At 42.4% G+C, this 17,496-nt stretch overlaps 1 long non-coding RNA gene across 1 annotated transcript in view; it reads left to right on the top strand.

Moving 5' to 3' along the window:
- LOC144584457 (uncharacterized) overlaps positions 1–17,496 on the top strand; it is an 855,455-nt gene that overhangs the window by 244,558 nt on the left and 593,401 nt on the right. The gene's annotated exons all lie outside the window — the stretch shown is intronic.

Below are 17,496 nucleotides of genomic sequence, written 5' to 3'. Positions count from 1 at the left end.
ATAGTCAATGCACAGTCCTTAGGAAAAATCCCATAAGTCCAAAAGTAATCCAGCAAAGCAGTCCATGTAGATAGGTCACCAGACTGAAAGGTCGGTCTTGGAAAGACAATGTCTATAGAGAAAAAGTTCCTTTTTCAAGAGTAACTGGCAAGGGCTTAATGCACCTTCCCACGATGTCATCCAATCAGAGTTCGTTACTAGGCAAACAGTCCTGTTGCACCACATGACTTCCTTCCCATACGCACCAGATGTTATTTGGGTTTTCTGTGGTTTATCAAAGAGTCACAACAATTCCCATCTATCTAATCACACAGAGTCCTTTCTCAGGCCTTCAGAATAACATTCTCTCTGCTCGCCTAGAAAACAATTTGTCAGCATAGCACAGATACTATATACAAAGAAACAAGATGGAACCTCTCTGGCTCATTTCATAATTACAAAACCCATATGCCTTAAAAGATTTTAACTCAAAAACCCATCTCATCACAGAAGGGAGGTAAACTCCCCCTTTTTCCTGCCTTTCTTCTCAATTGGGTCTCTGTTAGGGCTGTGCTATCCTGTGGAGCTGGAGCCCTCGATTGAACATAGCCCTGCTCCTTTCATTTTCCCTGAAGTGCCATAAAATGAACCACAAAATGGCCTGATTTGTAGTTTTTGCTTTTTGTTTTGTTTTTTGCTTCATTGCTCATTTTCTGCCAATCACTGAGACTAAATCACTGATGGAATAAAACACAGGTAGAGCAAGTTACTAAAGGGACGTGGTGGCGCTGCAGGCTAAACCGCAGAAGCCTGTGCTGCAGGGTCAGAAGACCAAGCAGTCGTAAGATCGAATCCACGCAACGGAGTGAGCGCCCGTCGCTTGTCCCAGCTCCCGCCAACCTAGCGGTTTGAAAGCATGCAAATGCAAGTAGATCAATAGGGACCACCTCGGTGGGAAGGTAACAGTGTTCCGTGTCTAAGTCGCACTGGCCATGTGACCACGGAAGATTGTCTTCGGACAAACGCTGGCTCTACGGCTTGGAAACGGGAATGAGCACCGCCTCCTAGAGTCGAACACAACTGGACAAAAAAAATTGTCAAGGGGAAATTTTACCTTTACCTAGAGCAAGTTACTGGATCCACAAAGTCATCTGCTGGTCATCTACTGGGCATGTTAACACGTTGCAATGTTTTACATCAGTGGTTCTTAACCTTGGGTTAGGTGTTTGTGGACTGCAACTCCCAGAAGCCTTTACCACCAGCTGTGCTGGCTGGGATTTCTGGGAGTTGCAGTTCAAAAACACCTGAGTAACCCAAGATTAAGAACCACTGTTTTACATAATACAAACCAATTTACTCTATCTGCACTTCAGGATCTAGAGGGGTTTTTCTCCCCTCCTTTGTTTATATTCATGCTCAATTGTCAGCCATGAAACAGATTCTTTTGCCAGGCAATGTTATTGTACAGTGACCTTGCTCCAGATTTAGCTGGAGAGCTGGCTGATTGTTTTGAAGTGACTTTTAGTATAGAGCGGTTCAAACCTCGTTTTAAAAGCACTATGCACCTTTTCAGGATTGCCTTTCCTAAACCTCCCTGTTAATTCAACATTTCAGAACTTGATGCTGCTCGGAAAGCACAGGCTAGTTCCATGGCATTGCTTTTCCACTTACAAAGTACACCCCAGTTCTATATGTAACAACCTGCCTGTCTATAAAATATGGCTTAATTCTGTGGAACAGCTTTCCCACCCGCAAAGTACAGCTTTGCTCTAATACTGGATGTTTAAACTGGAAATGCTTTCAAACGTTTCCCACATCATCAATTTAAGGCAATAGCAGTGGTAGAGTCACATCACCCCAGAGGGGGTTGAAGCACAATCCCTTCTTTTTTTTTTAGCCAGGATTCTTCTGGGTCTCTCCCTATTGGTTCTGACAGATCACTCCCTCCATTCCCTCCCCTCAGGCAGCATGGGCAGTAAAAATAATGTTTTATTATTTTCTTGCAGTCATCATTCGGGGGACTGGGATGATTTTCCTTTATTTTGTTAGATAAAGGTAGTGGCATATTGAAATGGCAACCTAGCTTGTTGTTTACTCGTTAAGCCATGTCCGACTCTTCGTGACCCCATGGACCAGAGCACGCCAGGCCCTCCTGTCTTTCACTGCCTCCTGGAGTTGGGTCAGATTCCTGTTGGTTGCTTCGATGACCCTGTCCATCCATCTCATCCTCTGTCATCCCCTTCTCCTCTTTCCTTCATACTTTCCCAACATCAGGATCTTTTCCAGGGAGTCTTCTCTTCTCATGAGATGGCCAAAGTATTGGAGCCTCAGCTTCAGGAACTGTCCTTCCAGTGAGCACTCAGGGTTGATTTCCTGCAAGATGGATAGGTTTCTTCTCCTTGCAGTCCAGGGGACTCCCAAGAGCCTCCTCCAGCACCACATGGAGGAGACTCTTGACAGGTGCTGGAGGGGATAACCTAGCATGGTGTTATAATTTTTCTGTGACAGTTAGGGAAATATTAAAAATAGAAGATGACAAAAACAGAGGAGGGGGTTCCTTCTTTTTCATGTCACAACCCACCTGATACATCACAAAGTTGTTCTTCGTTTAGCACTGCCCAGAGTTCCATTTGGGTACGGGCTAACCATCTGCACAGGCTACACAATAAGCTAATTAGCATTGTGCTGAATCATACAGAACATAACACGTGTTCTACTGCTGGGCCAGAAAGATGTGTGGCAGCTCCCACCAGGGCAGAATGGATCGATCTAAGCGAAAGCACATCTGGATGCCATCATTTGGTTCAAACCAAACCGTACCAAAAATGATCCATATATTGTTCTGTATGCCAATGTGGACAGCCTCACTGTTTTGTTTTGTAATGGGCACCTCCTCTACCAAGCAAGTGGAGGTAATTGCAATTTTCCTCCTTCAATGGTAGTTAAGCTATCAGGCTTTGGTTTTCTATTTCTCCACAGCACCTGCAGCTCATCTTGGGAGATTGCATATCAGACAGCATATGTGAGGACCATCCAAAGCGTCTCACAGACTCTGAGCTATGATAGACAATACACAGCTAACTCCAGTTCTGCATCGTATTTTATTACATACTTCCAGACAGATCTATTTGAAAAGGAAGAATAGCAATGTTCAGATTCATTTTTCGACCCGCAATTCTGGGGCACTTTTAGCTGCCAATGTAACTGCATTCTTTGGAATACTCAGGTGGACTCCCAATTTGATTTAGATCCAGACAATTTCAATAACCAACCAAGAACGGTGTCTAAATTAGTGGTGGTTCTTCATCAAGCATAATCTGTCCCTCAAAATGCAACACCAGTTCTTCCGTGTTGTCAGACACTGCTTTTGTGTCACTGAGGTCAAGGTGAAATGGAAGCAAATGGGAAGGAAGGCTACCATGACCTCTACCTGGCCTGATTTGTAGACTGTTGCAGAATGAGAGTCTGGAATCAGAAGGTAAAAGCCAGGAACAAAAGACCAGGTCAGCACAAACAAAGTCAGAAGCCATCAATCACGACGAGTCAGTCACGAGTCAAACAACATAGAGACTGTCATCTAGTAAGGATGCAATTTGCAGGTTTTTCATCCTCCAAAAGTGTCCAAAAGACACCATGTCAAATAAATAAATAAATAAATAAATAAAAAACTAACGTTGACTGCTCTAAGATTTTTGTGCTCCTGCGCCACAGTGAAAAGACGAGTCCTTTTTTTGCCCAGCAGCAGCATTAGCAAGAAGCATTGTCTCAAACTCCTCAAATGTTCTATGCCAAAAGAGAGGTTATTAAAAGGTGACTACTTTTGTATCCCAAGAAGAACCATACTTTATTGAATATACTTTATTACCTATTGATTACAATTCTAATAAAAGGAGTTCCATGCATGCCACGCATTCACACCTCATACTCGTACTCACCAGAGAGAATAATTCTTGATTTGCATCCTCCAAGTGCCAAAGAAAGTAGTTCGTTTCAAAAGTCTTTGGTCTCAGCAGACAGATTCTACCTGCCTGGACTCCTCCTTTTATATTCTTTCTGGGCAGGTTGCTAGCTGAGCATGCGCATTAGATGATGCTTTGTTTTTCCCTCGATATTCTCCTATTGTGAAGTATGGAATGCTTTTCGTTGCACTTAGTGGGTCTTCCATCACTAGTGGACAGGTGTGGAATCTGCTTGCTCAGGAAGATACTCGTACCTATGCTAGGGTCTTCTTAATCCCCGAGTTTGCGCTCCTCCCTCAATTAGCAGCAGATGGTTTTTGTCAACTTGCTAAAAGCATAGTTCAAAAAGTTCACAGTTCAAGAGCTGAATTTCTCACAATGAGGGCTTATAATCAGAAATGTAAAGTCCCTTAGTTCCTCTAGTCTTGTTGGTCTCCAGCTTTGTGCCCTTGCTCTCTCTCTCTGGTTCTTTACTTTATTCCAGGCCAAACATGCATGCACCTCACAGAGAGAGAGAAAAAGAAGCCCTTGTAACATACATTTTGTTCACACACACAAAAAAAATCCCAAATCTTCTGTAACCTTACCCAGTGAGCTGAAAACATTTGAAGTTTTTCCTCCCCATCTACAAAAGCAAAATAAACAATGATGCATATCCCTATTGTCCCCACAGTGACACCAGGAATGAAAGCATTTAAGTCCTAGAAGCCCCCCCCCGGGAGGGGGGGTAAAACTTCCATGAATAATGAACATATTCAATCTAAAGCCAGCAAATATCAGAGATATCAGACATTCTGGAAATTCAAGTAATTCCCCAACTAATCTGAAAGTCTTTGGCCGATATCTTCTTCATGACATCCAGTGATAAAATTTTAGGTATGAATTGCTATCAGTTAAAAAGTCAGTGAAGGCATTTTCTATAGCACACTAAGTTGCACAAATTGGGTTCAATAGAAAATGCCTACATTGACTGCTTAACTTGCAGGATGCTCATTGGCTACTAATATGAGAACATCTAACAGAAAAGAGTATAATAGAGATATGGACTGTAAAACAAATTCAGTTCCCAGGTTTTAAATGGAGGATTTTCACGTACTTGATGTGGCTGACAAAACCTATGACCCTTTCAGAGTGAAGCCCTTTTTATTTGGTGTACAATTTTTAACGGTTTCATACACCCTGGCTATAGTGTTATTAAGACTTCATTAGGCAACAGCTCACATCCTGTTTTATGCCCAGACTTTTTTAATTTTTTAACTTCTTGGCCAAACAGACATTAAAAAGAATTTATATTTTTGGTGTGGACATGTTTTTTTTAAGATTTTTTTTTAAAAGTAGATAATAAATATTCATAAACTCATTCATTTAAGCTGTGAAATTATTGTTTTTTGCTTTGTGACTGGGGATGATCTTTCAGAGCGTTGGTCCCTGTTCCATACATCTTGTCCCTATACCATTGTTCGGTAATTAAGGGGGAAAAACCCTCCAAAGATGCTATGTGCTATCAAGTCACTGCTCTTTGCTATGTAAAGCATGGCACCCTTTTTCCTGCTGACAATGTGAGCACAATATTTTTCAGCAATATCAGGCGATGTCCTGACATTTTGAATTGTGAGTGCAGAATCACAATATCCCACATTCATAAACTGGAGTTTTTCTGAAGAATAGAATTTATATACAGTGGCCAGCTTTTCTATTGTGTAGTTTGATCTTTCCTTTCTCTTTAATCATCTTGTTTCTTATCATGTTGCTCTGCTTGTCTATGCGCATATTCTGGAAGGCCCTCATCAGATTACTCTGATCTATTATCAGCTATCAATTTGCTCTGAGACACCATTCAAACTGCTAAAGGCTGTAACCTTTCAAAACCAAACTGATTCAAGCACAGAGTACTGAAATAATTGGCTGCATCTGTACCAGTATCCCTGCGATTGCAAATTCTCTTTTAAAGAATAGCAGCATCAGGCTTAGAAAGTGGAAGATAGCCAAAACTGGCCCTTCCCAGCTGCTCTCCCCCCAATGCAGAGTTTCTTCCCCAGAAAGGTTCACTCTGGTCCCCTCACTGCTTTCTTTTCAATAAGCAGCAGAGAGAGTTTCATTTCAATAAGAGTTTGGTGATAGTCATTTCCAAGTAGGTTTTATGCTGCTACTGCCTTTGACAGTTATTATTCTGGTTGTTGTGGATTTTTCGGACTCTTTGGCTGTGTTCTGAAGGTTGTTCCTGACGTTTCACCAGTCTCTGTGGCCGGCCTCTTCAGAGGACTGGAGTAGGAACTCTGTCCATGCTCCAGTCGTCTGAAGAGGCCGGCCACAGAGACTCGCAAAACGTCAGGAAGAAAAACCTTCAGAACACAGCCAAAGAGCCCGAAAAACCCACAACAACCATTAGATCCCATCCGTGAAAGCCTTCACGAATACACAGTTATTATTCTGTTCATTTTTAATTGATGTTCATTGTTTTGGTCTTTCAGATCTCAAGTCATGCTTAAAGCATGAGTTATTTTTTAAGAATAACATTTATTTGTTAAAATAACATACATGAAAAGAAGGATCCTTTAATGGGAGTGAATTTGTCGTTGCTGCTGTTATATTTCTCCTCACTTTGAAATCAATTTTCTTCAGGTACGCTCAGTCACGATGTTCACCATCTCATTGACGGGAGCGCTATGCTTTTGGTAGGAGAAAAACACCAATTGCCTTTCTGCCTCTGCACGGTGCAGCACGAAATTGGAGTGTGTTTCCCCCCGCCTCAATCTGGAGAAGTATATGCCTTGCTATTGATTATCTGCTCTTGCCTGGTGAAAAACCTAGCATTTTCTCCCCAGAAGAGCTGGGATACGTCTGGCATACCTGAAACAACAGCTGAATCATGCCGGTATGACCTTCGCTGTGTGTGTTTACAGTGAAAAAGGGGGAGAAAAGTTTTTAAAGCAACAAAACTCACTTGGAAAAAAAACAGGGAAGACATTGCTGAAAAAGTGGAACGTGTAAAATCTGCACTTTTTGTACAATTGCAGGCAAGGGAGTTCTAGAAACTCCTGGCACCTGTTAGTAAGCAGGTGGCATCAGCGCCTAGAGAGTAGGTAGATGAAGATGCAGTCTGTTAGAGGGGTATGTGCAGATCCAGCTTATTTACTCATTCTGTGTGATTTGCCTGATTTGCAAGTGGAGATTTGCCTGATTTGCAAGCAATTAGATCTTCACCAGTTCCAACAGAAATAATCCTATTTATGCATCTAAATTGAAACTTAGCTACCAATCAGAATGTTTCACCTTTCCGATCCTACGTGGTATAGCAATTAGAGTTTTGGGCTCAGACTTGGGAGACCAGATTCAAGCCAGAACATTTACTGGATGATCTTTGGCCACTCACTCTCTCTTATCCTGGTCAACCTCACAGGTTAGTTGTTGCGAGGCTGAAGCGTGGAGGAGGAAAGGCATGCAAGCCTTCCTCAGCATCCTGGGACAAAAAGGCAGGGGATTAATGCAATTAAGTCATAAATAATAAATATTGTGACAATTTATGATAGACATTTCAGATATCCAGGGGTCTCCAAACTTTTGACCATGAGGGCCACACCAGGTATTTTCAACATTTTGGCGGGCTAAAGAAACAGGAACATGTGTGCATCCACACACATACATACATACACACACACACACACACACACCACACACCCTGCATGCATACACAGATGCCCACCTACCCACGTGCATGTATGCATGCATGCCCCCTCATGCCCCTGTACGCACAAATGGATGCCCACCCTCATGGATGCACACATGCACATACCCCACTACTCCACCACATGCACGCATGGATGTATGCACACCCCCTATTCACACGCACGCACGCACGCATGCACACACACGGCTGAAGGGGACGGGCCAGATAAAATGGCAAGGTGGGCCAGATGTGGTTTGGAGACCCCTGGCATAGACATTTCAAATATGCATTAAAATATCTATTGGAGAGAAAATACACTGGGATATACAAATTTTCAATGGCCTCTAAGTGGAACAGAATGAGGAAATGGAATTGTGAGCAAAAACAAAGTGTCAAAGTGATATGGCCAAAATGACATGGACTAGAAACAGAAAGATGTTCCCAATGATGTCTGGGGATGGGGATTGCTGTTCCTGTTCAGTGCCATCAAGTTGCCTCATATTTATGGCAATCCTGTAAATGAATGACTGCCAAATTGTCCTGCACTTAACAGCCCTCTTCAGTTCCTGTAAACTAAGGCTGTGGCTTCCTTGATAGAGTCCATCCATCTCTTAACTGATCTTCCTCTCTTGTGCTGCCTTCACCTTTTCCTCTCATTATTGTCCCCTCCAGCAATTCTTGCCTTCTTATGATGCGCCAAAGTATGACAGGCCCATCTGCATAATGTTGGCTTCTAGAGAGAAGTTTAGGTGTGATTTGATCAGTCTTTCTGGCAGTCCAGGGTATCCTTAAAGCTCTCCTTCAGCACCATATTTCAAATGAATCATTCTTTTCTCTGTCAGCTTTTTTTTCAACTGTTTAGCTTTCACACCCATATGTAGTTGTCAGGATTACAATGGTACAAATGGTCTTGGTTTTCATCTGCAGTGATATTTCCTTCCATTTGATGATATTTTTCAGTTCCTTCTTTGCTACCCTTCCAAGACTCAGTCGTCTTCTGATGTCTTAGTTGCTGTCTATATCTGGATAAGAAATGGGCATAGACCAGAAAAAAGCATGAACTGAGCTGGTTTTTGGGTCAGTCTGGAGATCCCATTTCGTTCAAATGAAACTAAGACCCAAACTTTTTCCCCTTGGCCTTATATTTTGTCCACCCCTTCCCCTGCCCCCATCATCTTGCCTTGAAGCTGCCTCCACAAAAGTGAATAACAAACATTTGGCTTCTTAGAGTGGTTCATCATGGTTCACGGGTAGACATAAACCATGAACCATCATGAGCCACCAATTTTCTGGTTTATGCCCTTCTGTAATTTGGATTACAGAATTTGACCCAACTCCGGCAGGCAGTGAAAGACAGGAGGGCCTGGCATGCTCTGGTCCATGGGGTCACGAAGAGTCGGACGCGACTTAATGCCTAAACAACAAACAAATTTGGATTAACTATAGAATTGATAAATAGACATCATTAACTATTTCAGTTTCTTAACTGTCAACATTAAGGTTGTGTAGTTCTTCTGCAGTTATGATTTTTGTCTTCTTACTGTTCATCTACCATCCTGCAGGGACAAATAGGTGCTATAATCCCAATTAAGGATAAAACAATTCTCCCTGCCCTCTGCTCTCTGTGTCAGAAAGGATGTCCTCTTTCGGTTGCTGTTGACACTCACTGTTCACATACTTGCTTCATCTGTTCTCCTCTGTGCCCTCATCTTTTTCCGCTTGTGCGCTCACTGTTCTTGGCCTCAGATACTCTCAGTAACATATTATCTGACTGGCTATAGTCACACAGGTGATTTTGCTGGTGAGTCACAATAATACTGCATCTGATGGATGACGGAATGGTACATGCTAACAATACTGCAGCTAACAATCCAATGCCAAGTCTTATAGCCTAATCCCACTAGTAACCCCCGCATCCCATTTAAATCAAGTTTAATATGTTTTAACTTGATGTAAATTTGGGTGATTACACAACATATTTGCAAGCATGGATTCAATTGACAGGGAATCTTTTTCTTTCTTTCTATGCAACAGTGAGGGGGGGGGTTTGGCTTTCTGCCAGAGCGCTGTTTATTTTACCAAAGATGTGGAATCAATTCATTGAAATCAGTTCCACATGTGTGAACAACCCTCCCACAGGCTGGCTTTTACAGCCCTTTGCCCCCCTGTTGTGATGGGGGTGGTATTTATGTTTTTATTGTTGCTATCTGGTACAGCGTTATACCAGACAGCAACGATTAAAAAGAAAACAACGGAGCTTTGCCCCAGTCAGCTGATGGGCAGCCAGGCAGCGGTTTCGCACAGGCCCAAAAAGCTGGGAGAAGCAGCAGCACCGAACCCCCCTCAAGCTGGAAAGCAGACCCCTCCACAATTGCTGGGCTGCTGGGTAGAGGATAAGGAGAGGAGATGGGGCATCTGGGTGTCTCCGTGGAGAGGATATACCTGCCTTCATTGCTGTTGCAATGCTGCTTCCTCTCCCAAGGGGATCAAGGTGTGGGGATTCTGGGCACTGTGCAAACCAGCTGATGGGTGCCCGGCCGCTGCTTGAAGCTGGCTTCTTGCCAGGGGGTAACTGGTTTTGAAGCAATCCGTGGGGGTTGCCTCAACAGCTAGGAGATTCGGCGCCGCGGCTTCTTACCATGTGTGCGTTATGCTGCATTCTAAAGGAGACACAAAGAGCAATTTATTTATTTATTTGTTTGTTTGTTTGTTTGTTTGGATACAATGGGACCATCACATGATTATAACCCACTTTGTTTTAGAACACAGGGTTATTGCAGTTATTGTGAAGTGTAAACAGGCCCTTACTCAGTGGCAGTGTGAACAAATGTCCACGTTGCTGATGAGCTTGCTTCATCGGCACAGAGCATCATTGCTGCCCTCCCGGGATATCGCAAGATATTCAAAGCCCCTTGAGAGTGACCTGGGAGGGGAGGGCCGAAGGAGTGTGTTATTTAAGAGGAGTTCTCCTCTCCCTTCAGCCTCTTCCTTGCTGGCAACCCACCACTCACCCACTCTGTGTACTAGTGTGAGTTTGTCTGATTGCCTTTTGGGGCCGGATAGGAATTTTTGACCTACATCCTGATTGTCCCTTGGATGCGGGGATTTTATTTTTCCTATCCCACACTGGTTGAGGTGCTCTGGCATTTTGGAAAGGTGGAAAATATCCGGTCACACAGGCGAGTAGTGTGTATAGAACAGTTTTCAGTGAATCCCCTCACAATCACAGGTAATGTTATAGCTCATCTGGCCTCCCAGCGCTGCGGATTGTGCCATTACAGTGCAGGGGGATGGCAGATGCACTGTGGCCTCACTCGGACCAACAGTCACCAAGGGGAAGGTGGCTCAAGGTCCGGGGTGATCAAATTTGGACCGACCGGGTTCTTGCTGTCTTCACGACTGCGGGACTAGGGACTCGCACATTTGTTTGTCCGTTGAGACCCCTGTGCAAAACCTGATTCTGCACTACAGCATGATCCCCCTTTTATGGTGGGCAATAATAAATATTCAATAAAGTCTGGCCCACGTTTATCCCATAATACTTGTCTTACATCATTATTCCAGGGTAGAGGGGCAATGAGATCAGTAACAATGAGAACAAAGAAGAAGAAGAAGAACAGGAAGACAAAGAGACAGGTAGAATTAATTCTTCTTGCAGTCTGGATAGAATCATAGTCCATAGGTTGACCCCTGCTTTGTTTGGAAGTTTCCAGATTTCATTTTTTCCCCATCTCATTCTAAGAAATCAAGTAGCTGGTGATGCAAAAGACCTCAGCTGGCTATACTGGCCTACAACTGTGGTTCCCAACTTGCAGATGTTTTAGGCTTCAGTTCCCAGAAGGCCCAGCCAATATCACAAGTGGTAAGGAGTTGTGGGAGCTGACATAAAAAAAAAATCTGGTACATCCAGGTTTGAGAAGGCTTAGAGAGCAGACATCAGTTTGAGCAGAAAGTATGTGAGATGTGAGAATGTTTTTTTTTTTAAAAAAAAATATGTACTTGCCAAAATTTACCAAAAAAATGCTTGTAAAGATGGAAATGTTCTAAATTAAAAATATTAAAATATGGAAGAAAGTGAAACTGAGCTATTGGACCATGCAGGTTCAAGATATGAATGCTTCATAGGAATGTTCACTGTCATTGAAGAAATGTTCAAAACTGGGCCAGATCAGGGAATTTATGAGATTCTTGGGTGACAGTGGGATAGAGCAAAGAGCTCCTGGTTACCCCTGAGGTGAAACAATACCCCAATAAATCCTTCACGTTCCATCCAGCATTTAGATTTAAGGCTCTCAAATGAAGACACCCACTGATTTGAACCGAGGGAGACTGAACTGCTTGGCACCAGAGGAAAAATCGAGTGACAGGAGAATTTCCCAATAAAGCCCAAAGTTACTGAGGTACTGGGGAGGGATCAGACAAAAGCCAGCATACACTCTGTGGTAAAGTGGATGGTGAAAAAAGTGAAAGATTTTAAATAATCTTTGCTGACTAGAATTTGCAATCTAGAATTTTATCTCTCTTTTTTCTAATCTTAGGGACGTGGTGGCACTGCAGGCTAAACCGCAGAAGCCTGTGCTGCAGGGTCAGAAGACCAAGCAGTCGTAAGATCGAATCCACGCGACGGAGTGAGCTCCCGTCGCTTGTCCCAGCTCCCGCCAACCTAGCAGTTCGAAAGCATGCAAATGCAAGTAGATAAATAGGGACCACCTCGGTGGGAAGGTAACAGCGTTCCGTGTCTAAGTCGCACTGGCCATGTGACCACGGAAGATTGTTTTCGGACAAATGCTGGCTCTATGGCTTGGAAACGGGGATGAGCACCACCCCCTAGAGTCGGACACGACTGGACAAAAATTTACCTTTACCTTTTCTAATCTAGCTTATTTTGTTTACTAAACAGTTTGCAGTTATGACCAAGTATGTGAGAATCTGTGGATAAATGCCTGCATTCTTTATATGTGCTTCGATTTGACATGCTTAGGTCTGTTTTTTTTTCCTCCTCCCTCTCCCACCACCTGTTTCTTCCTTGTTGGCGTGCAGACCCCAGCACCTGTTGCTGTCGGCACAATTGCTGCAAGGGGACTTGTAGGTGGCAGTAAAAGTCTTTCTGTCTGCCACTCCCCCAAAATTGATGGCTCTCGATCCCCACACTTGCCACAGGTCAGAACCATTTGTGCTTTTCCATTTCTGGCCACATTTACCGCCCCTTCCAGAGATTTGGAAACATACGAATCCTGTGATGGACCTAGAAAGGGATTGGATGAAGTGTAATCAAAAATGGCACAGGTAGGGGCAGGCACCTATTTAGTGCTCTTAAAAAGATACTGACCCCTTAAGGATGGGGCGCTGCACATCTCCAGTGGGTTTAACTCTTGCAAGACTAGGTTTACGTCTGTGAGTGTTCACACGTGTTAAATTAGGGTTTTCAACTCTTCCCCCCCCCCCCCGAGGGATTGCTCATCTTCAACATCTATAAGCTACCAGGCACCCATTATTTCTTTCTACCCTGGGCACAAACTACATAGACTGAATTTGTCTGCTACAGATTTATTGGGACACTACTGCTGCTGCTGCTACAGATCAGAGTAGATACCTATGGGCTATTAAAGAATATACCAAAATTTGCACAATGGGAAAGAAAAAATCTGAGAGTTAAATAATAGAGCATACCCTACCTAAGGCTTAAGACCTGTAATTTGTAAGGAATATACCTTCACTTCTTCTATATTGTTACTGCATTTGTTTTTGTTACTCTAATCGTTATGAGGAGCTGGCAGATGATCAGGTATGTTTTGTAACGAAGATAGTCTTCCCCTACATTTTGATATTCTCTTCAAAGTAAAGATAATGCAAATAATTGCTTTTTAGCAAGTTGGAACTATAAAAGTAACCAATTACTTTCTGGAGCTCTTTGGAACTGGAACGCTAACTACTTAATTTTTAAATGTTACTCTTCAATCTTTGGAAGAACAGATAGGTACTTTATCCTGCAGGGGCATTCTGGTTTAATATAGGGATACACAAATGTTAACTGTTGAGTGTTTATAGGTCTAGGAGTCAAAAAGTAGTCATATCTTAGGTTAGAGAAAGGCCTGGAGAGGAAGGTTCATCTTCAGTGCAGAAGTTCACTTTGGGTAGCGAGCCTTTTCAGATTTCACAATCATAAAAGAATATATATTGAACAGCAGGGGACTATTGTAAGAAAAGCCCGTGTGTACATCTTGAAATATAATGCAATAAGTTTTAGTAGAAGCTCTCAGTGTAATTTTGAATGAAGGCAATCTTAAAGCCTATTCAGATCTTCAGTCATGCTTTTCATGTCCATGACACTGTGCCCTTGCCCTTTTCAACTAGCTTTTACACAAGCTTGAAAAGGATTTAAATATGTAGAAATCTATATCCAATTCCTGAACTTGCCAGGGTATGTATGAATGTCATATTATGGGGTTGTGAGGAGAGTGAATATTTCCTCTATTCCTATCCATTATTTTTCTTTTAAAAAAACTCCATCTGCTTCATTATTCAATCTGTAAAATCACATTCACTGCATTATTCATGCCTTTAAATAACATTTGTTTTCATGAGTCCCTGCTGTTTTAGTGGGGTATTCTTTCATGATGATACAACCATAGCAGAGCTGGTTTTTATTTCCTCCAGTGACCCCCTAGGAATGGTTGACATCTTGCTCCTAAGTGTAGTAAGACACACTAGTGTGTGTGTGTGTGTGTGTGTGTGTGTGTGTGTGTGTGTGTGTGTGTGTGTGTGTGTGTGTGTGTGTGTGTGTGTGTGTGTGTGTGTGAGTTTACACTAGGCTGTCCGAAGTCATGCTGAACCCAAAGCCTTCCCATCCTGGACATGTTTCAGATTTCTTAGGACTGCTTTTACCTTTGCCAAACTTTAGGACAGCACATTGGCAGTAACCCCGGGCAGGATGTGTACCCCAGCTCCTCCCTCGTTTCACCCATTCTTTGGCTCTTCTGCAAGATGATCTTAGCCAACACAGCATATGTGCTGTAAGCAGCCAGCACACCAAGTCCTGCTAGCATGATGACAGTTTAAATGGCACATTCCAGCTGGCACGTATTTGAGTTAGGATCACACTGTTATTTGCCATAGGGTGCTGCATGAGAAGTTACACAGACAGAAATATGCAGATTTCTCAGCTATGATTTAATGGTGGTGCTCTAAATCTTATCTGCAGTGGGTGTTGAAGTTTCTTGCAACCTCACCTGCAACCTGCTGTTTGTTTGACTAGGAAGAACCTTTCTGGGCTGGGGTGACTGTCAATCTCTCCGGCACTGACCAATCGTTCTCTCCTGCCTTTGAATTCAGAGAGAGCCCTGCCTCTCTGCTGAGTGTTCCTTTCCCTCTTTTTAATCTGTTAGAAGCACTCAATTTGTTTGCTGTTGATCTGTTCACTATTGCGGTATTGAAACATTTTTATTCTTTCTCCTACAAATGTCTCAGAGTGATTTATTGAGGCTTTAGCTGGCAGTTAATGAGAAACAGGTAGATTGTCTGGGGAACTTGTCGCTATTTTACTTTGAGTTCCTGTACTATTATTGTGTAACGCAAGGAATTATACCAGAAATTCAAAACTCTGCAAGAGTAAGTTACCTTGGGAGAAAGACAGGATCTTCCTTCCTTCTTTTCTATTCTTCTTTTGTACTAGGTTGTGAGACATTGTGGTGTTTGCATATTTTACAAACTTTACCTAACGTGTGTATTTATTTACACATTTTACCTAGTTACATATTTTCTCAATTGGCAAAGTGTGTTTGTGCATATCATTACAATAAGAGCATACTTTTAATTGTTCATAGTTTCAAATGTGTACAGTTTTGTTTCTTCATAAGCCTTGAATTCTTACAAGATGTTCCTTCTCGGAATGAAACTTCAGATGAAAAGAAATTCCATTTTTGGTCAAGACTGTTGAATCCAATAAATACATTTTTGTACCTCTAGACATCTGTTCCACCCACCAATGCCATAGACCTGTTCTTAATCCACAACTTGGTACACATTTCTATGGTGACAGGTAGAAAATCACACAATTCATCCTATCATTCATTGTAAACAAGAATGTTGCCACCCACCTAAGGTAGCCTTGATAAAAAGAGACATTTTCCCAGTTCTAAGTAATTCCCATACTTGTTGAAACTACCTTTTAATGTGTGGCACATGGAGATATTTTCATAACAAAAGTACACTTGAAATTTGGCAAATGTTAACAGAATGCTTATTAATTTACAAACCGTTTAAAGATTTGAATAATTACAATTCTAACCTTTGAATATTTGAAGTAGTTAAATCTAAACCTTTGTAATTTTGAAATATTTAAATGTAAGAAACATTGGGAACACTTTCTCACAAAACCCTCATCATACCTAATCTTATTCATTCCTACAACAATCTGACAAGATAGGCCCTCGCTGCTATATAAATCTCCACATTTAAACCAACGTTTTCCGTTGAGAACTTTCAACCTAGGATTAGCAACCACCACCTATTGACTGTAGTTCAAATTGGCCCTAGCCAGAATTGTTTCTGTGTTTGCGTGTGTATACAGTGGACCCTCTACTTACGGAATTAATCCGTATTGGAATGGTAGCTGCAGGTCAAAAAGTCTGTAGGTTGAGTCTCCATTAACCTACAATGCATTAAAACGGATTAATCCTGTATCCGGCCGTTTTTGTTCCATTTTTGTTCCAGTTTGGTTTTTTTCTGGTCTGTAGGTCAATTCTCTGACTGCAAGTCGAATCTAAATTTTGTGGCCAGAGAAGTCTGTAACTCGAAAAGTCTGTAAGTCGAAGGTCCACTGTATGACTTTCGAAGGACTACACCTTTTCCACTTGTAATCTAGAACATCTTCTATAGTTTCTAAGTGAGTCATCTAAAGAGACTGTCTAGGGCAGGGGTCTCAAACTGTGGCCCTCCAGATGTTCTTAGCCTACAGCTCCCAGAAGCCTTCAGCACCACCTCTGCTGGCCAGGATTTCTGGGAGTTGAAGTCCAAGAACATCTGGAGGGCCACAGTTTGAGACCCCTGGTCTAGGGGAAGATTTGAACTAGCAGCTTTCTTCCTCATAATTCACCCTGGTAGCTGCTCAAGCCAAATGTTGCCCATTTTCAAAGATACATTTTTAGTTTGGGAGACGTTTGTGTTTATGCACTTGGCTATATTATCCTCAGTCAATGAACAAACAACCATTGAGTCTTTCTGAAGGGGGAGGCGGTGGAGTAGTAAATGTAGTGGTTTTCCATATTAAGAGCAAAATAGCCTTGTGATAACCCAGAGCTATTAATGCATCTAAATACGAGTTTAGTGCCACCATAAAATGCCAATTCAGGCAAAACCCTACATTTAAGCAGCATTAAGGGCTGTGATTTAAATTCCTAAAATGAGAGACTGTAGAGTGAAAGCAAGGAGGGCATAATTAACAGGTTGTGGGTGAAAGCAGCAACACAATGTGGGATCTGAAAGGAAAGAAAACAACACAAATCAAATTTGGGGAGGGGTGAAATCCTGCTGTGACAAGCGCTGGAAGGGCAGGGCTGTAATGCTGATTTAACTCAGCCTTAAAAAGAGAGCTGATTCACACAACTAACAAATTAACCACAACTGCATCACGGCTCGATGTATAAATTGGCTATCTGATTATTTCATGGTGGAGTCAGACAATGTCCCAGTTTTTAGCAAAGGTGGAAGTACAGTGAACGACTGGATAGATACTTCAGAGGTCTAGGTCTCTGGCTGCAGAGCCAGAGGCTGGGAATTTGATTCACCCTGGGGCCTCCTTGAAAGGGCCTGGACTTGATGATCTATAGGGTCCCTTCTCTGCAATTCTAAGGCTCTTGTTGTTGTTGTTGTAGCTAATTGACAGCACATGTG

This window comes from Pogona vitticeps, chromosome 11 (genome assembly GCF_051106095.1).
Source record: "Pogona vitticeps strain Pit_001003342236 chromosome 11, PviZW2.1, whole genome shotgun sequence".
NCBI classification, from domain to species: Eukaryota; Metazoa; Chordata; class Lepidosauria; order Squamata; family Agamidae; genus Pogona; species Pogona vitticeps.
Note: the sequence above shows the minus strand (reverse complement) of the source record. Positions and strands in the feature narration are given on the sequence as shown.